Source organism: Triticum urartu, chromosome 1 (genome assembly GCF_003073215.2).
Source record: "Triticum urartu cultivar G1812 chromosome 1, Tu2.1, whole genome shotgun sequence".
In the NCBI taxonomy this organism is placed as follows: Eukaryota; Viridiplantae; Streptophyta; class Magnoliopsida; order Poales; family Poaceae; genus Triticum; species Triticum urartu.
In genome coordinates, this window is record NC_053022.1 from 5,278,819 (window position 1) to 5,303,169 (window position 24,351).

The window sequence follows — 24,351 nt, forward strand, 5'->3', positions numbered from 1 at the left end:
CACGCGGCCTCTCTCGAGAGGTTACAACGCTTTACCAAAACTATCAGGAGTTGAATGCACCAATGGTTTCGGGCGCCACGCTCGATGCCCTCACGGTGTTCGACGTCACGCTCACAATGCCGCAGGGGTACAGGCTCGCGTGTCGTGCAAAGGCAGGCTGGTCGAGGACGATAGCGACCAAGCCTTGCGGAATCTGTGCAACGTCGAGGTACTGGCGGATGGTTATATTTAGATTGCTCTTTTTCTGTCTTGCAAATCCGTGTAATCGTGACCAATTGGTGGAGAGGCAACAAACAAGCTCAGCAGTTCAGTCCGTCCTTTGCATAAAAGACAACTTGAGAAAATTCTAAGACATTCATCGCGACCTCGGAGATCCAAACTCATTAGGAAACAAGTATGCCACACGGGACCCGTTACCGGAGAAGCTCAAAATAACAACTTGCGAAAATTTCCGAGTACTGATTGACTAGTTGGAACAACTCAAAATAAATACTGACTAGGAGTAATTCAAAGATGGAACATTAATTAAAGTTCGACAATGATCAAAAAGTTTAGTAGTGGCACACAATACTTCAGAATACGATAGTACAAGCAGAACTTGACTCAAACAGCCAACATGCTAGCTATGAATTATCACAACACATCTTGCAAAAGCACCAAAATATCACCATGGAAATTGAGACGAAGCGATGCATCAGTCAAGCATCACTCCGATCATCCGCCGCCTCGTTCTCACCGCCGCTACTCCTCAGTGGGTGATGCGCTCTGTTCAGCGATCATGTGGCATAGCTCAGATGGGAGGCGTTTTCAGAAGCCCAAGCATTTATAAACGATGTGCTTAAAAGTTAGTCAGACACTAAGGTTGCCAGAGCCACCGATAACTTCCGTACCCAACATAGGTTGCCGCTGCAACTGCAGATACATTACTTTAGAGGAATATGATCACATTTGCTAGTGTCAAATTCCTCTATTTCCAATCACTCCAAAAGGGGACACTGAATACTTTCCACTATAGTGGGCTTCTTATTTCCAGTCCCTCCAAAATCCTGATACTTCGAAACGCGACGAAAATCATTACTTGTTCAAAAAATGCCCGAAACATCGAATTCCTTCTACTATACCATTTGAAAATGGGGAAAAAAATTGAAACTTGAAAACGGGATGAAAATTTTCATTGTCCTAAAAAATACCTGAAACACTGAAATCCCTGGGCTATGCCCTTTGAAAATATAGCCCAAAAACACGGAACTTTGAAATTGGAAAAAACTCCTCGCCAGTCCAAATCACCGAAATCCGTGGCCTATATCTTTTGAGAACAGTCCAAAAAATGCTTCAAAATACGTGGGCTATACCATTTGGAAACGACCAAAAAAATCCTCACGGGTCCGAAAAATGCCCTAAAACACCAAAATCCGAAGGCTAGAGCCTTTGGAAATGACCCAGAAATGTATATTCGAAAGTGAATGAAAATTCGCATGGGTTCAAAAACGATTTTTTTTTTGAGATGGGACAAAAATCTTTGCCGGTCCAAAAAATGATCCGGAGAACTGATATTTGTGGTTTATACCCTTTAGAAATGGGCCAAAAACGTGAAGCTTTGAAAGATGACGAAAAACCTCGTCAGTCCAAAACATGATCCGGAGCACCTAAATTCGTGGGCTATCCTTTGGAAATGGCCCAAAAATGTAAAACTTTGAAACGGTATGAAATCCATGGGCTATACCTTTTGGAAACGGCCCAAAAACTTGAAACTTTGAAATGAAACGAAATAGCTCACCGGTCAAAAAATGCCCCAAAACACCGAAATCTGTGGGCCATATATCCTTTGAAATGGCTCAAAAACGTAAAACTTTGAAACGGGATCAAAATCCTAAGAGGTCCAGAAAATGCCCCAAAACACCGAAATCCATGGGCAGTACCCTTTCGAAATGGCCCCAAAAGGTGAAACTTCGAAACGGGGCGAAAATCTTCACGGATCCAAAATAATGCCCCGAAACACCGAAATCCATGGGATGTACCCTTTGGAAACAGCCCGAAAACATCAAAACTTGCTGGTCCAAAAAATACCCCAAAACACTGAAATCCATAGGCTATACCCTTTGAAAACGGCCACAAAACGTGATATTTCGAAACGAAATGAAAATCCTCGCCGGACAAAAAAATGCTCTGGAACACAGAAATTTGTGGGGCTATACCCAGCATGAAATGGGCCTGAAATGTCAAACTTTGAAATTGGATGAAAATCCATGTTTGCTCTAGTGGTTAGATGCACCCGGCTTGTGGTGGGAGGCTCGCTTGAGGTCTTCGGATCAAATCCCAGGCCATGCACATTAATTTTTGAAGTGCAGGGCCGGTTTGACCTGGTTTTCTAGCCGGTTTGGCGTGAAACCAGCCGGTTTTACTTGGTTTCTGCACAAAAGAAAAAAATATTGCTTTTCCGTTTTTTGCCTCAAACCGGACCGACCGGGGTGCTACGCTTTCCTTTCCCTTCTCCCCTTTCCTTCTCCTCCTTAGGCCGGCCCATATGCGGGCGCACCAGCTCCTTGTGGCTGGTGCGCTTCCCCTCTTGGCCCATAAGGCTCATATCTTTTGCCGGGGGTGCCCGGAACCCCTTCGGTGACCCGATAAGTACCTAGTACCCCCGAAACACTTCCGGTGTCCGAATATTATTGTCATGTATATGAATCTTTGCCTCTCGACCATTTGAAAACTCCTCGTCATGTCTGTGGTCTGATCCGGGACTCCAAACAACATCCGGTCACCAAATCACGTAACTCATATAATACTATATCGCCATCGAACGTTAAGCGTGCGGACCCTACGGGTTCGGGAACTATGTAGACATGAACAAGACACCTCTTCCATCAATAACCAATAGCGGAACCTGGATGCCCATATTGGTTCCTACATATTCTATGAAGATCTTTATCGGTAGAACCGTTATGACAATATACGTAATTCCATTTGTCTATCGGTATGTTACTTGCGCGAGATTCGATCCTCAGTATCTTCATACCTAGTTCAATCTCGTTACGGGCAAGTCTCTTTACTCATCCCATAATACATCTCCTCGTGACTAACTCCTCAGCTGTTTGCTTGCAACCTTATGATGTGTATTACCGAGGTGGCCTAGAGATACCTCTCCGATATTCGGAGTGACAAATCCTGATCTCGATCTCTGCCAACTCAACAAACACCTTCGGAGATACCTGTAGAGAATCTTTATAATCACCCAATTACCTTGTGACGTTTGATAACACATAAGGCATTCCTCCGGTATCCGGGAGTTGCATAATCTCATAGTTAAAGGAATATGTTTTTGACATGAAGAAAACAATAGCAATAAAACTGAACGATCATTATGCTAAGCTAACGGATGGGTCTTGTCCATCACATCATTCTCCTAATGATGTGATCCGGTTATCAAATGACAACTCATGTAAATGGTTAGGAAACCTTAACCATCTTTTATCAACGAGCTAGTTAAGTAGAGGCTGACTAGGGACACGTTGTTTGTTTCTGTATTCACACATGTATTTAAGTTTCCGATCAATACAATTATAGCATGAATAATAAACCTTTATCATGAATAAGGAAATATAAAATAACAACTTTATTATTGCCTCTAGGGCATATTTCCTTCAGTCTCCCACTTGCACTAGAGGCAATAATCTAGATTACATTGTAATGAATCTAACACTCATGGAGTCTTGGTGATGATCTTGTTTTGCTCGTGGAAGAGGTTTAGTCAACGGGTCTGCTACATTCAGATCCATATGTATCATCCAATGAAACTTTGAAGCGTCTCTTGATGTGTTTGGTTCTCTTGTGAAACCTAGATTCCTTCGCCAAGGCAGTAGCTCTAGTGTTGTCAGAAAAGATTTTCATTGGACCCGATGCACTAGGTATTACACCCAGATTGGATATGAACTCCTTCATCCAGACTCCTTCATGTGCTGCTTCTGAAGCAGTTATGTATTCCGCTTCACACGTAGATCCTGCCACGACGCTTTGCTTGGAACTACACTAACTGACAGCTCCACCATTCAATACAAATACATATCCGGTTTGTGGGTTAGAGTCATCCGGATCAGTGTCGAAGCTAGCATCGATGTAACCCTTTACAACGAGCTGTTCGTCACATCCATAAACGAGAAACATATCCTTTGTTCTTTTCAAGTACTTCAGGATGTTCTTGACCGCTATCTAGTGATCCACTCCTGGATTACTTTGGTACCTCCCTGCCAAACTTATAGTAAGGCACACATCAGGTCTGGTACACAGCATAGCATACATGATAGAACCTATGGCTGAGGCATAGGGGATGACTTTCATTCTCTCTTTATCTTTTGCAGTGGTCGGGCTTTGATTCTTACTCAATTTCACACCTTGTGACACAGGCAAGAACCCTTTTTTGACTGATCCATTTTGAACTTCTTCAAAACTCTGTCAAGGTATGTGTTTTGTGAAAGTCCTATTAAGCATCTTGATCTATCCCTATGGATCTTGATGCCCATATATAAGCAGCATAAAAGTTTGGAAGAATTATTTCTCTTGGGAGCTCATGATTGGGGCATGTGTGAAGCATATACTTGAGCCTCCCCCAAGCTTGAGCGATACTTTCTCCTTCACGAGGCCAAAACTTATAGATATAATTCCGATCACGATGAACCAAATGCATAGGATAAAATTTCTGGTGGAACTCCAGTTTTAACCGATTCCAATCCCATGTGTTAGTATCATCGCATAACCTATACCATGTCAATGCCTTTCCCTCCAAAGATAAAAGGAATACTTTCTTCTTAGCTCTGTCTCCAGATAAACCTGCAAGTTTAAACAACCTACAAATTTCATCCACATAGACCAAGTGCATATCAGGATGTTTTAGTTCCATCGCCTGCATAAGGATTAGCTAACAGTCTCTCAATAAGACCAACAGGGAATTCATAAGAAATATCTTTAGTAACTTCAATAGGTGGTGGGGAGGCAACTCTAGTGGTTTCCGGTCAAGGTGAAGATACCCCGAACAAGCCTATCAAAAGATTACTTTCCTTAGTGACAAGTAGCAATAAATTTCAGCACGTAACAAAATGTTTCCTTACCAAAGGCACTTCACTCCTCGGCAACGGCGCCAGAAAAGAGTCTTGATGAACCACAAATGCAGGGGGTCAATCGTAGTCCTTCCGATAAGAGTGTCGAACCCAACGAGGAGCAGAAGGAAATGACAAGCGGTTTTCAGTAAGGTAGCTTCTGCAAGCACTGAAATAAGCGGTAACAGATAGTTTGATAGCAAGGTAATTTGTAAATAAGGTGCAGCAAGATAGCCCAATCCTTTTGAGTGCAAAGGACAGGCCGACACAAGTACTTATAATGGTGCAAATGTTCTTGAGGACACACGGGAATTTCATCTAGTCACTTTCACCATGTTCATTCGATTCGCGTTCGCAACTTTGATGATTTGATATGTGGGTGGACCGATGCTTGGGTGCTATTCTTACTTGAACAAGCCTGCCACTTATGATTACACCCTCGCAAGCATCCACCACTACGAAAAGAGAATTAAGACAAAGTCTAACCATAGCAATAAACGTTTGGATCCAAATCAGCCCCTTACGAAATAGCGCATAAACTGGGTTTAAGCTTCTGTCACTCTAGCAAACCATTATCTAATTACTACTCCACAATGAATTCTGAAGGAAATATGCCCTAGAGGCAATAATAAAGTTATTATTTATTTCCTTATATCATGATAAATGTTTATTATTCATGCTAGAATTGTATTAACCGGAAACATAATACATGTGTGAATACATAGACAAACTTAGTGTCACTAGTATGCCTCTACTTGACTAGCTCGTTAATCAAAGATGGTTATGTTTCCTAACCATGAACAAAGTGTTGTTATTTGATTAACGAGGTCACATCAATTAGTTGAATGATCTGATGACATGACCATTCCATTAGCTTAGCACCCGATCAGTTTAGTATGTTGCTATTGCTTTCTCATGACCTTATACATGTTCCTATAACTATGAGATTATGCAACTCCCGTTTGCCGAGGAACACTTTGGGTGCTAACCAAAACGTCACAACGTAAACTGGGTGATTATAAAGGAGCATTACAGGTGGTCTCCAAGGTATGATGTTGGGTTGGCGTATTTCGAGATTAGGATTTGTTCACTCCGATTGTCAGAGGAGAGGTATCTCTGGGCTCCTCCGGTATGCACATCACATAAGCCTTGCAAGCATTTGCAACTATAATGTTAGTTGTCGAGATGATGTATTATGGAACTAGTAAAGAGACTTGCCGGTAACGAGATTGAACTAGGTATTGGATACCGACGATCGAATCTCGGGCAAGTAACATACCGATGACAAAGGGAACAACGTATGTTGTTATGCGGTCTGACCGATAAAGATCTTCGTAGAATATGTAGGAGCCAATATGGGCATCCAGGTCCCGCTATTGGTTATTGACCGGAGACGTGTCTCGGTCATGTCTACATTGTTCTTGAACCCGTAGGGTCCGCACGCTTAAGGTTACGATGACAGTTATATTATGAGTTTATGCATTTTGATGTACCGAAGGTTGTTCAGAGTCCCGGATGTGATCACGGACATGACGAGGAGTCTCGAAATGGTCGAGACATAAAGATTGATATATTGGAAGCCTATGTTTGGATATCGGAAGTGTTCCGGGTGAAATCGGGATTTTACCGGAGTACCGGGAGGTTACCGGAACCCCCCGGGAGCCATATGGGCCTTAATGGGCTTTAGTGGAAAGGAGAAAGGGGCAGCCCAAGGTGGCCGCGCGCCTCCCCCCTCCCCTAGTCCTATTAGGACTAGGAGAGGTGGCCGGCCCCCCTCTCCCTCTTTCCCCCTCGGGGAATCCTAGTCCAACTAGGATTGGGGGGGGGAGTCCTACTCCCGGAAGGAGTAGGACTCCTCCTGCGCCCTCCTCCTGGCCGGCGCCCCCCTCCCCCTTGGCTCCTTTATATACTGAGGCAGAGGCACCCCAGAAACACACAAGTTGATCCACGTGATCTATTCCTTAGCCGTGTGCGGTGCCCCCAGCCACCATATTCCTCGATAATACTGTAGCGGAGTTTAGGCGAAGCCCTGCTGCTGTAGTGCATCAAGATCGTCACCACGCCGTCGTGCTGACGGAACTCTTCCCCGACACTTTGCTGGATCGGAGTCCGGGGATCGTCATCGAGCTGAACGTGTGCTCGAACTCGGAGGTGCCGTAGTTTCGGTGCTTGATCGGTTGGATCGTGAAGACGTACGACTACTTCCTACATTGCGTCAACGCTTCCGCAGTCGGTCTGCGTGGGTACGTAGACAACACTCTCCCCTCTCGTTGCTATGCATCACATGATCTTGCGTGTGCGTAGGAAATTTTTTTGAAATTACTACGAAACCCAACAGTGGCATCCGAGCCTAGGTTATTTAATGTTGATGTTATATGCACGAGTAGAACACAAGTGAGTTGTGGGCGATATAAGTCATACTGCCTACCAGCATGTCATACTTTGGTTCGGCGGTATTGTTGGATGAAGCGGCCCAGACCGACATTACGCGCACGCTTACACGAGACCGGTTCTCTCGACGTGCTTTGCACAAAGGTGGCTTGTGGGTGATCAGTTTCTCCAACTTTAGTTGAACCGAGTGTGGCTATGCCCGGTCCTTGCGAAGGATAAAACGGCATCAACTTGACAAACTATCGTTGTGGTTTTTATGCGTAGGTAAGATTGGTTCTTGCTAAGCCCATAGCAGCCACGTAAAATTTGCAACAACAAAGTAGAGGACGTCTAACTTGTTTTTGCAGGGCATGTTGTGATGTGATATGGTCAAGACATGATGCTAAATTTTATTGTATGAGATGATCATGTTTTGTAACCGAGTTATCGACAACTGGCAGGAGCCATATGGTTGTCGCTTTATTGTATGCAATGCAATCGCCCTGTAATGCTTTAATTTATCACTAAGCGGTAGCGATAGTCGTAGAAGCATAAGATTGGCGAGACGACAACGATGCTACGATGGAGATCAAGGTGTCGCGTCGGTGACGATGGTGATCATGATGGTGCTTCGAAGATGGAGATCACAAGCGCAAGATGAATGATGGCCATATCATATCACTTATATTGATTGCATGTGATGTTTAATCCTTTTTATGCATCCTTATCTTGCTTTGATTGACGTAGCATATAAGATGATCTCTCACTAAATATTCAAGAAGTGTTTCTCCCTGAGTAATGCACCGTTGCGAATTTTCTTCAGTGCTGAGACACCACTGTGATGATCGTGGTGTGATAGCTTCTACGTTCAAAAATACAATGGGCAAAACAGTTGCGCACGCGGAATACTCAGGTTATAACTTGACGAGCCAAGCATATACAGATATGGCCTCGAAACACGGAGACCGAAAGGTCGAGCAGTGAATCATATAGTAGATATGATCAACATAACGATGTCACCATTGAAAACTACTCCATCTCAACGTGAATGATCGGTTATGGTTAGTTGATTGGATCACGTAATCACTTAGAGATTAGAGGGATGTCTATCTAAGTGGGAGTTCTTAAGTAATATGATTAACTGAACTTAAATTTATCATGAACTTAGTACCTGATTAGTATCTTGCTTGTTTATGTTTGATTGTAGATAGATGGCTCGTGCTGTTGTTCCGTTGAATTTTAATGCGTTCCTTGAGAAAGCAAAGTTGAAAGATGATGGTAGCAATTACACGGACTGGGTCCGTAACTTGAGGATTATCCTCATTGCTGCACAGAAGAATTACGTCCTGGAAGCACCGCTGGGTGCCAGGCCTACTGCAGGAGCAACGCCGGATGTTATGAACGTCTGGCAGAGCAAAGCTGATGACTACTCGATAGTTCAGTGTGCCATGCTTTACGGCTTAGAATCGGGACTTCAACGACGTTTTGAACGTCATGGAGCATATGAGATGTTCCAGGAGTTGAAGTTAATATTTCAAGCAAATGCCCGGATTGAGAGATATGAAGTCTCCAATAAGTTCTATAGCTGCAAGATGGAGGAGAACAGTTCTGTCAGTGAGCATATACTCAAAATGTCTGGGTATAATAATCACTTGATTCAATTGGGAGTTAATCTTCCAGATGATTGCGTCATTGACAGAATTCTCCAATCACTGCCACCAAGCTACAAGAGCTTCGTGATGAACTATAATATGCAAGGGATGAACAAGACTATTCCCGAGCTCTTCGCGATGCTAAAAGCTGCGGAGGTAGAAATCAAGAAGGAGCATCAAGTGTTGATGGTCAACAAGACCACTAGTTTCAAGAAAAAGGGCAAAGGGAAGAAGAAGGGGAACTTCAAAAAGAACAGCAAGCAAGTTGCTACTCAAGAGAAGAAACCCAAACCTGGACCTAAGCCTGAAACTGAGTGCTTCTATTGCAAGCAGACTGGTCACTGGAAGCGGAACTGCCCCAAGTATTTGGCGGATAAGAAGGATGGCAAGGTGAACAAAGGTATATGTGATATACATGTTATTGATGTGTACCTTACTAATGCTCGCAGTAGCACCTGGGTATTTGATACTGGTTCTGTTGCTAATATTTGCAACTCGAAACAGGGACTACGGATTAAGCGAAGATTGGTTAAGGACGAGGTGACGATGCGCGTGGGAAAGGTTCCAAAGTCGATGTGATCGCAGTCGGCACGCTACCTCTACATCTACCTTCGGATTAGTATTAGACCTAAATAATTGTTATTTGGTGCCAGCGTTAAGCATGAACATTATATCTGGATCTTGTTTGATGCGAGACGGTTATTCATTTAAATCAGAGAATAATGGTTGTTCTATTTATATGAGTAATATCTTTTATGGTCATGCACCCTTGAAGAGTGGTCTATTCTTGTTGAATCTCGATAGTAGTAACACACATATTCATAATGTTGAAGCCAAAAGATGCAGAGTTGATAATGAGAGTGCAACTTATTTGTGGCACTGCCGTTTAGGTCATATCGGTGTAAAGCGCATGAAGAAACTCCATTCTGATGGACTTTTGGAACCACTTGATTATGAATCACTTGGTACTTGCGAACCGTGCCTCATGGGCAAGATGACAAAAACACCGTTCTCCGGTACTATGGAGAGAGCAACAGATTTGTTGGAAATCATACATACAGATGTATGTGGTCCGATGAATATTGAGGCTCGTGGCGGATATCGTTATTTTCTCACCTTCACAGATGATTTAAGCAGATATGGGTATATCTACTTAATGAAACATAAGTCTGAAACATTTGAAAAGTTCAAGGAATTTCAGAGTGAAGTTGAAAATCATCGTAACAAGAAAATAAAGTTTCTACGATCTGATCGTGGAGGAGAATATTTGAGTTACGAGTTTGGTGTACATTTGAAAAATTGTGGAATAGTTTCGCAACTCACGCCACCCGGAACACCACAGCGTAATGGTGTGTCCGAACGTCGTAATCGTACTTTACTAGATATGGTGCGATCTATGATGTCTCTTACTGATTTACCGCTATCGTTTTGGGGATACGCTCTAGAGACGGCCGCATTCACGTTAAATAGGGCACCATCAAAATCCGTTGAGACGACGCCTTATGAACTGTGGTTTGGCAAGAAACCAAAGTTGTCGTTTCTGAAAGTTTGGGGCTGCGATGCTTATGTGAAAAAGCTTCAACCTGATAAGCTCGAACCCAAATCGGAGAAATGTGTCTTCATAGGATATCCAAAGGAAACTATTGGATACACCTTCTATCACAGATCCGAAGGCAAGACTTTTGTTGCTAAATTCGGAAACTTTCTAGAGAAGGAGTTTCTCTCGAAAGAAGTGAGTGGGAGGAAAGTAGAACTTGACGAGGTAACTGTACCTGCTCCCTTATTGGAAAGTAGTGCATCACAGAAAACTGTTTCTGTGACACCTACACCAAGATTAGTGAGGAAGCAATGATAATGATCATGAAACTTCAGAACAAGATACTACTGAACCTCGTAGATCAACCAGAGTAAGATCCGCGCCAGAGTGGTACGGTAATCCGTTCTGGAAGTCATGCTACTAGATCATGATGAACCTACGAACTATGAAGAAGCAATGGTGAGCCCAGATTCCGCAAAGTGGCTTGAAGCCATGAAATCTGAGATGGGATCCATGTATGAGAACAAAGTATGGACTTTGGTTGACTTGCCCGATGATCGGCAAGCAATTGAGAATAAATGGATCTTCAAGAAGAAGACTGACGCTGACGGTAATATTACTGTCTACAAAGCTCGACTTGTCGCAAAAGGTTTTCGGCAAGTTCAAGGGATTGACTACGATGAGACCTTCTCACCCGTAGCGATGCTTAAGTCTGTCCGAATCATGTTAGCAATTGCCGCATTTTATGATTATGAAATTTGGCAAATGGATGTCAAAACTGCATTCCTGAATGGATTTCTGGAAGAAGAGTTGTATATGATGCAACCAGAAGGTTTTGTCGATCCAAAGGGAGCTAACAAAGTGTGCAAGCTCCAGCGATCCATTTATGGACTGGTGCAAGCCTCTCGGAGTTGGAATAAACGCTTTGATAGTGTGATCAAAGCATTTGGTTTTATACAGACTTTTGGAGAAGCCTGTATTTACAAGAAAGTGAGTGGGAGCTCTGTAGCATTTCTGATATTATATGTGGATGACATATTACTGATTGGAAATGATATAGAATTTCTGGATAGCATAAAGGGATACTTGAATAAGAGTTTTTCAATGAAAGACCTCGGTGAAGCTGCTTACATATTAGGCATTAAGATCTATAGAGATAGATCAAGACGCTTAATTGGACTTTCACAAAGCACATACCTTGACAAAGTTTTGAAGAAGTTCAAAATGGATCAAGCAAAGAAAGGGTTCTTGCCTGTGTTACAAGGTGTGAAGTTGAGTAAGACTCAATGCCCGACCACTGCAGAAGATAGAGAGAAAATGAAAGATGTTCCCTATGCTTCAGCCATAGGCTCTATCATGTATGCAATGCTGTGTAATAGACCTGATGTGTGCCTTGCTATAAGTCTAGCAGGGAGGTACCAAAGTAATCCAGGAGTGGATCACTGGACAGCGGTCAAGAACATCCTAAATACCTGAAAAGGACTAAGGATATGTTTCTCGTATATGAGGTGACAAAGAGCTCGTCGTAAATGGTTACATTGATGCAAGCTTTGACACTGATCCGGACGATTCTAAATCGAAAACCGGATACGTGTTTACATTAAACGGTGGAGCTGTCAGTTGGTGCAGTTCTAAACAAAGCGGGGTACATAGTTGCTTTGAGTCTGGATGAAGGAGTTCATATCCGATCTAGGTGTCATACCTAGTGCATCGAGTCCAATGAAAATCTTTTCTGACAATACTGGTGCAATTGCCTTGGCAAAGGAATCCAGATTTCACCAAGAGAACCAAGCACATCAAGAGGACGCTTCAATTCCATAGGGATCTAGTCCAGGTGGAGACATAGAAGATTTGCAAGATACATACGGATCTGAATATTGCCAGACCCCGTTGACTAAGCCTCTTCCACACGAGCAAACATGATTAGCACCAAGGCTCCATGGGTGTTAGAATCATTGTGTAATCTAGATTATTGACTCTAGTGCAGTGGAGACTGAAGAAATATGCCCTAGAGGCATAATAAAGTTATTATTATTTCCTTATATCATGATAAATGTTTATTATTCATGCTAGAATTGTATTAACTGGAAACATGATACATGTGTGAATACATAGACAAACTTAGTGTCACTAGTATGCCTCTACTTGAGTAGCTCGTAATCAAAGATGGTTATGTTTCCTGACCATGAACAAAGTGTTGTTATTTGATTAACGAGGTACATCATTAGTTGAATGATCTGATTGACATGTACCCATCCATTAGCTTAGCACCCGATCGTTTAGTATGTTGCTATTGCTTTCTTCATGACTTATACATGTTTCCTATAACTATGAGATTATGCCAACTCCCGTTTGCCGGAGGAACACTTTGGGTGCTACCAAACGTCACAACGAAACTGGGTGATTATAAAGGAGCATACAGGTGTCTCCAAAGGTAGATGTTGGGTTGGCGTATTTCGAGATTAGGTTTGTCACTCCGATTGTCGGAGAGGTATCTTGGGCCCTCTCGTAATGCACATCACATAAGCCTTGCAAGAATTATAACTAAGATGTTAGTTGCGAGATGATGTATTACGGAAATGAGTAAAGAGACTTGCCGGTAACGAGATTGAACTAGGTATTGGATACGACGATCAAATCTCGGGCAAGTAACATACCGATGACAAAGGAACACGTATGTTGTTATGCGTCTGACCGATAAAGATCTTCGTAGAATATGTAGGAGCCAATATGGGCATCCAGGTCCGCTATTGGTTATTGACCGGAGACGTGTCTCGGTCATGTCTACATTGTTCTCGAACCCGTAGGGTCCGCACGCTTAACGTTACGATGACAGTTATTATGAGTTTTATGCATTTTGATGTACCGAAGGTTGTTCGGAGTCCGTAATGTGATCACGGACATGACGAGGAGTCTTGAAATGGTCGAGACATAAAGATTGATATATTGGAAGCCTATATTTGGACATCGGAAGTGTTCCGGGTGAAATCGGGATTTTACCGGAGTACCGGGAGGTTACCGGAAGCCCCCGGGATCCATATGGGCCTTAATGGGCTTTAGTGGAAAGGAGAAAGGGGCAGCCCAAGGTGGCCGCGCGCCTCCCCCCTCCCCTAGTCCTATTAGGACTAGGAGAGGTGGCCGGCCCCCCTCTCCCTCTTTCCCCCTCGGGGAATCCTAGTCCAACTAGGATTGGGGGGGAGTCCTACTCCCGGAAGGAGTAGGACTCCTCCTGCGCCCTCCTCCTTGGCCGGCGGCCCCTACCCCTTGGCTCCTTTATATACTGAGGCAGAGGCACCCCAGAAACACACAAGTTGATCCACGTGATCTATTCCTTAGCCGTGTGCGGTGCCCCCAGCCACCATATTCCTCGATAATACTGTAGCGGAGTTTAGGCGAAGCCCTGCTGCTGTGGTGCATCAAGTTCGTCACCACGCCGTCGTGCTGACGGAACTCTTCCCCGACACTTTGCTGGATCGGAGTCCGGGGATCGTCATCGAGCTGTACGTGTGCTCGAACTCGGAGGTGCCGTAGTTTCGGTGCTTGATCGGTCGGATCGGGAAGACGTACGACTACTTCCTCTACGTTGCGTCAACGCTTCCGCAGTCGGTCTGCGTGGGTACGTTGACAATACTCTCCCCTCTCGTTGCTATGCATCACATGATCTTGCGTGTGCGTAGGAAATTTTTTGAAATTACTACGAAACCCAACAAATTCCCTTATGAGATATATGATATTCCTCATTGCAATTAATGTCACTATATTCCTCATTGCAATTAATGTCACTAAATTTCTCGATTCATCAACAATGGGTAAGTGCAAAAGTAAATGAATCTAAGTTGAGTGAAATAAGGGAGGATCAAATGAAGGAACAAATGAATCGTGCACACGCCTTAATCACTTCTTCTCCACCCGAAAATGGAACGCAATACGTTGTTTCTGCAACATTGCATTGCTCCACGGGAACCGATCAGCCTGCTCACTTGCAGCGAGGAGCCCCATTTCTCCATTTGTTGCGCCATCAGCCTCAACATCACCCCTGATATCTCTCCGCTAGCTCCGTCACGAAGCATGTCCACCATGTTTCGGTGCATCTTACATTAATCCTCAGGTAACATAAGTACTATTGTTCAAGCATGCATACCGATCTTTGATCGACCACATCCAAACATTTGCGATCCACCAGATTTCACCCTCCCCTCTCTCCACGTGACGTCTCCCATACCGCGTCAACGACACTCCTTTAGTCCCGATTGGTGTTACCAACCAGGACTAAAGGTGGAGCTCTAGACAGCGGCCACGTGGAGGGCCTTTAGTCCCAGTTCGTAACAGAACCGGGACTAAAGGGGGGGCCCTTTAGTCCCAACCCTTTAGTCCCGGTTCCAGAACCGGGACTAAAGGCTTGTTTTCTACTAGTGATTGGTCCCGGCTCATGGCTTCAACCGGGACCAAAGGCTGTCCTTTAGTCCCAGTTCCAGCCATGAACCGGGACCAATGAGATGCCTATATATACCCCTTGCCCCCGAGCAGAGCAGTGGAGTGCTCTGCTTTTTTTGGGAGAGGTGTGTTGTGCTCTAGCTTTCTCCTCACGGAACTCCTTGTCCAAAATCCATTTTCCTCAAGATTTGTCTAGGTTAGGTTGTCTGTCCTGTCCCATCCCCGTCCTCACCGCCGTCGATCGCCCGCGCCGATCTCATCGCCGGCACCACCGTGGTGAGCCTCTTGTTCTTATCTTCTTTCTAACACAATATTAGCTAGCTAACACAATATATGAAACAACTAAATTAACCCTCCAAAACCCCCTAACCCCCTTTCAAAAAAAAACAAAAACCCTAGCGCCTGAGCTGCTGACGCGTGGATGCCATTTGGTCCCGGTTGGTGTTACCAACCGGGACTAAGGGCCCTCCTGCCTGGGCTCGCCGCAGTGGCCACGTGGAGCACCATTTGTCCCGATTCATAAGCGAACCCGGACTAATGGTGTTGGTCTTTAGTCTCGACCCTTTAGTCTCGATTCCAGAACCGGTGCTAATGGGCCTCTGGAACCGGGACAAATGGCCCATTTTCTACTAGTGTTCATTAATCTTTGAACCCCACCGACGTTAACTTATCAACCACGTGGGCAATGCGATGTACTGGACACCATTAATCTTTGAACCCCACAGGCCACTTAATGTACCCAACTCTCTATTCCAACCACCACACACTACGCGCTCTCTAACTAATTAAGAAAGGATGGTGCAGCCGGTGTTGCCACCAATCATCAATAGTATTGTAATTTGGCCAACAATCATCAGGAGTATTGTAATTTGGAAAGATTAGAGCAACTCCAACACAGTGACCCAAATCGTCCGCCTGCGTCCGTTTGGGTCGGGCTGACAAAAGTGGAGGTCCAACTATCTCGCGGCCAGTTTGGTCAGCTTAATTTATGACAACCGCATCCCTTGGGCCTACTCGTCAGCGACGGCGGTCGTCCTTTTTTAAACCGAGCGTGCGGGGGAGAGGGGCGTCCTCATCCGCTTCGAGAAAGCCCCCCGTCCCCATCTCGCCACCCTCTGCTCGCCCGTCGGCCACAACCCTAGCCACCCCCTATCTAAGCCAGATGGGGATCTTCTCCGGCACCGTCAACGGCAAAGCCAAGGGCAAGGCCCCCGCCACCCCTTCCCCCCTCCCTCCGGCAGCGTCGGCTCGCCGGGCTAGGCAGCGCGTCAATGTGCCACTGCACTAGGCGGTGTGGCAATGGCAATGGCTGTAGATCTGAGGTTTCAGGAGACTCGATCATCCTTCTATGATGGTGAGCCTATGCCTTGGAAGAAGGACGACAAGCCTATGCCATCAACAAAACCATCACCTTCTCCACCAACAAAGAAGAATTGAGTATTTGGTATGGGCACTCCCCTTGGCAACTGCCAATCTTGGGGGACTGCCCCGGTATCGTATCACCATCACTTTTATCCTTATTGTTTCTTAGCTCGATCCTTTTGGTAATATCTTGATCTAGTAGAATAAAGTTTATGGCATGATCTAGTTTTGAGTTTTTCTTTATGATCCCTCTATGTAATCGAGTCCGTGAGCTATATATAATAGAGATTAGTGTTGAGTCAAGGGCTTGATTATTTTGCCATGATCCTAAGTGAATAAAAGAAAAGAGAAAGAAATAAAATAGGAAACAAAGAGATAATATGGATCTTATGGAAAGTAATGAGCTCACATAGAGAAAGTATGATGAATAAAAGTTGTTGTGAGTTGACAAGCATAGTTTTGGTCATCGCTGCAATTAATAGGAAGTAATAAAGAAAGAGAAGTCTTCACATATAAATATACTATCTTGGACATCTTTTATGATTGTGAGCACTCATTAAAATATGACATGCTAAAGAGTTGACGTTGGACAAGGAAGACAACATAATGGGTTATGTTTTCTTACATCTGAGATAAATCATATTGTCATGGATCATCCAACATGGTTGAGATTGCCTTTCCCCCTCATGCTAGCCAAATTCATCACACCAAGTAGAGATATATACTACTTGTGCTTCCAAATACCCTTAAACCAGTTTTGCCATGAGAGTTCACCATACCTACCTATGGATTGAGTAAGATCCTCCAAGTAAGTTGTCATCGGTGCAAGCAATAAAAATTTCTCTCTAAATATGTATGACTTATTAGTGTGGGAGAAAATAAGATTTATACGATCGTGTGTTATGGAAGAAATAAAAGCGACAGACTGCATAATAAAGGTCCATATCACAAGTGGCAATATAAAGTGATGTTCTTTTGCATTAAGATTTTGTGCATCCAACTATAAAAGCGCATGACAACCTCTGCTTCCCTCTGCGAAGGGCCTATCTTTTACTTTTATCTCCTACCTCGCATAAGAGTCATGGTGATCTTCACCCTTCCTTTTTACATTTTATCCTTTGGCAAGCACAATAAAAGATCCTGATATATATAGCTAATTGGATGTGAGTTTTCATGAACTATTATTGTTGACATTACCCTTGAGGTAAAACATTGGGAGGCAAAACTATAAGCCCCTATCTTTCTCTGTGTCCGATTAAAACTCCATACCCATAAGTATTGCGTGAGTGTCAGCAATTGTGAAAGACTATATGATAGTTGAGTATGTGGACTTGCTGAAAAGCTCTTATATATTGACTCTTTCCTATGTTATGATAAATTGCAATTGCCTCAATGACTGAGATTATAGTTTGTTAGTTTTCAATGAAGTTTACGATTCATACTTGAAATTGTGATTGAATTATTACTGTAGCATAAGAAATCATATGACAAGAATTATTTAAGTTGCTGTTCTAAGAATGATCATGATGCCCCCATGTCCGTAATTTATTTTTATCGACACCTGTATCTCCAAACATGTGGACATATTTATTGATTTCGGCTTTCGCTTGAGGACAAGCGATGTCTAAGCCTGGGGGAGTTGATACGTCCATTTTGCATCATGCTTTTATATCGATATTTATTGCATTATGGGCTGTTATTACACATTATGTCACAATACTTATGCCTATTCCCTCTTATTTTACAAGGTTTACATAAAGAGGGAGAATGCCGGCAGCTGGGATTCTGGGCTGGAAAAGGAGCAAATATTAGAGACCTATTCTGCACAACTCCAAAAGTCCTGAAACTTCACGGAAGACGTTTTTAGAATATATAAAAATACTGAGCGCAAGAAGTTCACCAGGGGGGCCACACCCTACCCACAAGGGTGGGGGGCGCGCCCTACCCCCCTGGGCATGCCCCCCTACCTCGTGGGCCCCCTGGTGGCCCTCCGATGGCCATCTTCTGCTATATGAAGTCTTTCGATGAGGAAAAAAATCATAAGCCATCTTCTCGGATGAAACTCTGCCTTCACGAGGCGGAACCTTGTCGGAACCAATCTAGGGCTCTGCCGGGGAAACATCCCTCCGGGAGGGGGAAATCATCGCCATCGTCATCACCAATGCTCCTCTCATCGGGAGAGGGCAATCTCCATCAACATCTTCACCAGCACCATCTCCTCTCAAAACCCTAGTTCATCTCTTGTATCCAATTCTTGTCTCCAAGTCCGGGATTGGTGCTAGTAGGTTGCTAGTAGTGTTAATTACTCCTTGTAGTTGATGCTAGTTGGTTTATTTGGTGGAAGATCATATATTCAGATCCTATATGCATACTAATACCCCTCTGATTATGAACATGAATATGCTTTGTGAGTAATTACGTTTGTTCCTAAGGACATGCGAGAAGTGTTACTATTAGTAGTCATGTGAATTTGGTATTCGTTCGATATTTTGATGAGATGTATGTTGTCTCTCCTCTAGTGGTGTTATGTGAACGTCGACTACATAACACTTCACCATTATCTGGGCCTAGAGGAAGGCATTGGGAAGTAATAAGTAGATGATGGGTTGCTAGAGTGACAGAAGCTTAAACCCTAGTTTATGCGTTGCTTCGTAAGGGGCTGATTTGGATCCATATGTTTCATGCTATGGTTAGGTTTACCTTAATACTATTGTTGTAGTTGCGGATGCTTGCAATAGAGGTTAATCATAAGTGGGATGCTTGTCCAAGCACAACAAAAAAAATACACCTCCGTGATGATACGTGTTTGTCACAGTAGGTCGCTTTTTTGTCATGCATGTATGTCCATGACAAATTTATGACAGAATCAAGATAGTCATATCTGTGCTGTCGTAGAAGTGTTCCATGACATTACCAAAATTATCATCACGGAAGTGTCCACTTCCATGACGATAAATCGTGCGTCACAGAAGTGCTTTCGTCAAGGGTGACCGACACATGGCATCCACCATAACGGAACGCCGTTAAGCTATCGGGTCGGGTTTTGGATCCGATAACCCGTTAACAGCCCCGACCAATGGGAAATTTACACGTGTAAAATTCTTACTGGCCGGACGAAACACGTGTCAGCTCGTCAGTGGGTCAGATAGGCGCCTATGATACGTCGACATGTGGCATGGCCCAACAGAGGCCCATTCCCGTGAAAAGGCCTGCCCGTTTGACTTGGTCAAAAGGTGGCGGGCCGGCCCATGGAAAGCCTGTTAACGGCCTGTTCGCATATAGCCCATTTACAGCCCGCTAACCCAAGGCCCGTTACGCCCTATCTGAATTAGGCCCAGTAGCGTCATCTGGGCCATCCAATATGATTCCAGCCTGTTTTCACTTCTGGCCCATGTATGGCCCATGACGTCTTTCGACCCATATGAGGCCCTATGTAACTCTTGGCCTATTAACGGCTCGTGGTGAAATTGGCCCGTAATGAACAGTGTATCACTTTACACCCATTAACGGCCCGTGGTGAAACTGGCCCGTAATGAACAGTGTATCACTTTATACCCATTAATGGCCCGCTATTCCGTTGGGCCGTTTCCAACCCATGTTATCTTTCGGCCTTCTCAGAGCCCATTTATTCTTGGGCTCATTTCCAGCATTCGTTTACTTACGGCCCGTTACTATCATTTTCTGCTTGTGGGCCAAATTCAGCCCGTGGTTACAGTCGGCCCGTTTGTGGTCCGTTAATACGTTGGGCCGGTTTCATAGCGTCATCAAATACGGCCTATTAACGATGGCCCGTTACGGCCGACCCATGAAATGACGATTCCAACTCTAGCCCATTTACGGCCATAATGCGGCCTGTTATTGGCCCATGTTTGGCCAATCGATCATACGGCCCGTATAAGGCCCATTGATGATACGGCCCGTAGAAGGCCTATTGTTTCTATGGCCCGTAGAAGGCCTACTGTTTCTAGGGCCCGTAGAAGGCCCACAGTTTCTACGGCCCGTAGGAGGCCTAGTGTCACTACAGTAAATATTAGCCCATGGTTATTGTGGCCTAGTTTTAAAAAATTGGTTATTGCAGCCACTAGTTAACCGCGAAAAAAGAACTGCAATGACTACAAGCAAACAAATAAACAAGACAAAAAGGAAATAAATAAGCAAGCAACTAACGCTAGGCTATCACGGCTATTACACATATTACATCCATTGGGCATTAAAGTTCCCCACCAGTGCAAATATAGGGAACAAAGCAGCATATCATATACACTGGCCATCAAAATTGGCCACCAGTGCAAATAAATGCGGCAGCAAAACAAGAGCATAACTGAAACAACTTCAGAAGAGCTCAAGAAACGTTATCCTGGGTATCCACCATGCTGGCAATAAGCTTAGCAAGCTGATTAGCTTTGTCCTGTTTGGCGCTAAAATCCTCCAATGCTTGATGTTGCACCAGAAAGTATGCATCTGAATGCTCCAGGAACTTCCGCAGTCCTTCCGCTTCTTGTCGCAGCACAGCTGATCGATGTCTTTCAGCTTGTGGTTGAGACTCAAGAAACCGAACTGGTTCAGACAGTGAGTTTGAATAGCTTGTGCAAGCGGTAGTGGCCAGTAACTCCAACACTAAACCAAGACAGGATTACTTCCTTTACCATTGCTTAATAAGGCACTCTTCCCCAATATTCTGTCAGCATTCTAAAAGAAGAAACAAGCAGACACATAACAAGTTTAGCATGTACTAGTATATGAAATTCATTTCGGTGAACCAGTTCATTAGTAAGGTGGACAGGATTAAATTACCAAGTCTTCTATTGCCAAGTACTAGTACATAATAAAAGCATCAAACAAACATATATCTATGTCCTATGGTAGCAATGGAATCTTAAATTAGAACAATTGTTCTTCAGGTTTAGGCACTTGTTCTACATGAACAGAGTACAGTAAGACGCAAGAATATAATACTTAAAATAGAAAATGAGCTCATAGACCTTACCACATTCTTGGTTCGGGACCAGTACAGAACAAGGCGTTCCCAGTCATCGTCCAGTAAATGTGTCTCAGGAGAACGTAAGGGAATTTGATGAGTTTCTTTGCCGGTGAAGTACGTTTTCTTCAGGTAATTCCGATACTGCCACCAAGCATTCTTGAAGGTAGCAGAGGTATTAGCACAGGTTACCTCATCCTGAGTTTCCAAATCGCTCCTTCTCTATAGAGAAAAATGGGAAAATTTGCTGTATTATAACCATCATGGAGGTAGGATGTATGGGACGAAGCAAAGTAATTGCCATGAATAACATTACTTACACATAAATCTTGGACAAACACCTGCAACTGGCATTTTCCTTCATCTTCAGTATAATATTTCCATGATGGGAAGATACGCACATACGATTTAACATCATAAAATGCGATAGATGCTAAACTACGACTAGCTGGTTGTGCTTCCTCCACAGGAATAGGCGTACTAACTGGTGGAGTTGGGGTTCGCCGTGATAGTACTGGCCCTTTGGGCACTGGAGTTGCCTTACTAACTCCTCTTGTTTGGGAGCTCTGTGGTGGAGATGGTGCTGTGTCAACAGGAACTGGGTTACTATCGGCTGGGGTTGGGGTTAGATTGGGTGAAGCTGGTTCTCTGTCCATCGTAGTAGGGGTACAATCTGCGAGAGTTTGGGTTATGTGTGGTACGGCTGGTTCTTGCGCATGTACAATCGGGGTGCTATCTCCACCAAGAGGTAGCACTGTTTTATTTGAAGACCGTGTTTTTAGTCCGCTAGATACTAGCATCACCCGCTCCAATTCAAATGGCTGATAAACAGGAAACATAGTTGAATGTACAGACATTGTATGAGAGACAGATGCAATGGATAGTGTGGAAAAAAGAGGGCATTAAATAGTTGACATGTATATTGTTTAACTAAAACGGGTAGCATGACATAATTTCACATATATGATGTCTATCTAAACTGGATAGCATAGCATAACATAATTCAAAGATATGATGAATAACTAAACAGGATCGCATGACATAATTCACCTACATGTTATCTAAGTAATGAGGATCGCATCAGTTAATTCACATATGTGATTTATATGCTAAACAGAGGGCATTCGATATGATGTCTGAACTAAGAATATGGTGTTGAATATTGTGTATATGATGTATAAACTATGCAATTGAAGACACCATATGCATGATATGAGCAGTATAACCGTGCCAAGTTAGAGCATACACCTCAGTGGGGGAATAGGACTGGTCATCTTTCTCTGAATCCATCTCTGAGGAGCTATCGGGACCCAACAAGAGATCTGCTTCGACAGGTAGCACTGTCTGCTCTGAAGGCCTTGTTTTCACTCCAGATTTTTCCATCTCCCACCCAAATGGCTGATTCACAGGAAGAGTAGTTTAATGTACAAACATTGTCGACAAATGGAAATGTAATGAAGAAAAGGATGGGCAAGATATCATTCAAATATATGATGCCTGGTTAAACAGGATGGCATTGCACATTTCACATATATTATGGCTGGCTAAAAGACATGAGACTGCATAATTCCCATATATGATATAGAAACTAAACATGTGCATTACAGAACATGTCTAAACTAAGCAGATGACATATATGATGTCAAAAGTAGGCACTGCAAGGAAACATATGCATAATATGACTAACATCATCATGCCAAGGTAGAGCAAACACCTTGGGGGTAAATAGGAGTGGTCAGCGGCGTCCGAATCCGCCTCAGAACAGATATCTTCCTCTGGATTACAATCTGGAGAGGGGTGGGGAGGGTTTTCCATTGAACCCACCATGGATCGATGTCTGCGTGACATTGTATTGCCGCGCAAAACTCTTCTCTTTTTCTCTACATGTTCAGCATGACTATGTACAATATCTGACATGCATACGAAAAAATATGGTGAGATTATGTAAGGAGAGCATGCAGAAATTTAGAGTGATGGTAACAACCAGTGGATCGATGTTTTTCCATTGAACCAAAATAGCCCTAATGGATCGACGTGAATGTATAGTAATAAGTGATGCAACAAGTGTACAACCTCTTTGCCGTAGCCGTGTCGACCTCAGCATCATTGGGTTGGTCGCTGAAGCAGTTGAGGCAGAGGTGGCTGTCAGAGGTGTGGAGGAAGATCTGAGGAATCTGTAGACGACGTCCAGGGCACTGCTCTGTTGTGATGGATCGTTCTATCGTTGTAGCAGCTCCGGTGAGCCGTAAGACGTCAAGGCTGAAGCAGCACAAGACATACATCGTCAATCTCAAGTGGGATTCTAATAGCATCTCCAATAGATGATGTAAAATGGATGTAAAATTAACATCACCAAAAACCACGTGACTACAACAGATGAGGTAAAAACTGTTGACTCTGAACTTAACTGTCAAAACTGAAATTTACTATGGAATCTGAATGCTACTGTCGAAACTGAACACAAATGTAGTTTAGGGAGGGCCTGCAGTTCATCTTCAACCTGCACCCCCCTGAGCCGCCAGCCACCACCGGCCGAACCGCCAGCCCCAGCGCCGCCGCACCGCCCCAAAACAAGTCGCCACCGCCGCCCCGGCCAGCCCTCTAGGCCCCCGGCCCCCACCCTGAACCCTAAGATAGATAGTGGGGTACCTCTCCGGCGAGCCCCCGTCCCCGCTGCGGGTGGTTCTTCTTTAACTCCGGCGAGCCCCCCAACCCCTGAAAATCGACTGACCCAAAAGTCGATTCAGTCGACTGAAGTGTGGCTTAATCGGAGTAGAGCAGCGGCACGAGCGAGGGGAAGAGCAGCAGCAGCATCTGGGCGAGCGAGCGATCGAGCGAGAGCCGGAGCAGCAGCAGCAGATCCGCCTGGTATGGACGCCGCCACCGAAGGGGCCTCGCACTAGGGGAGAGCCGCCGTGGAGATATCGC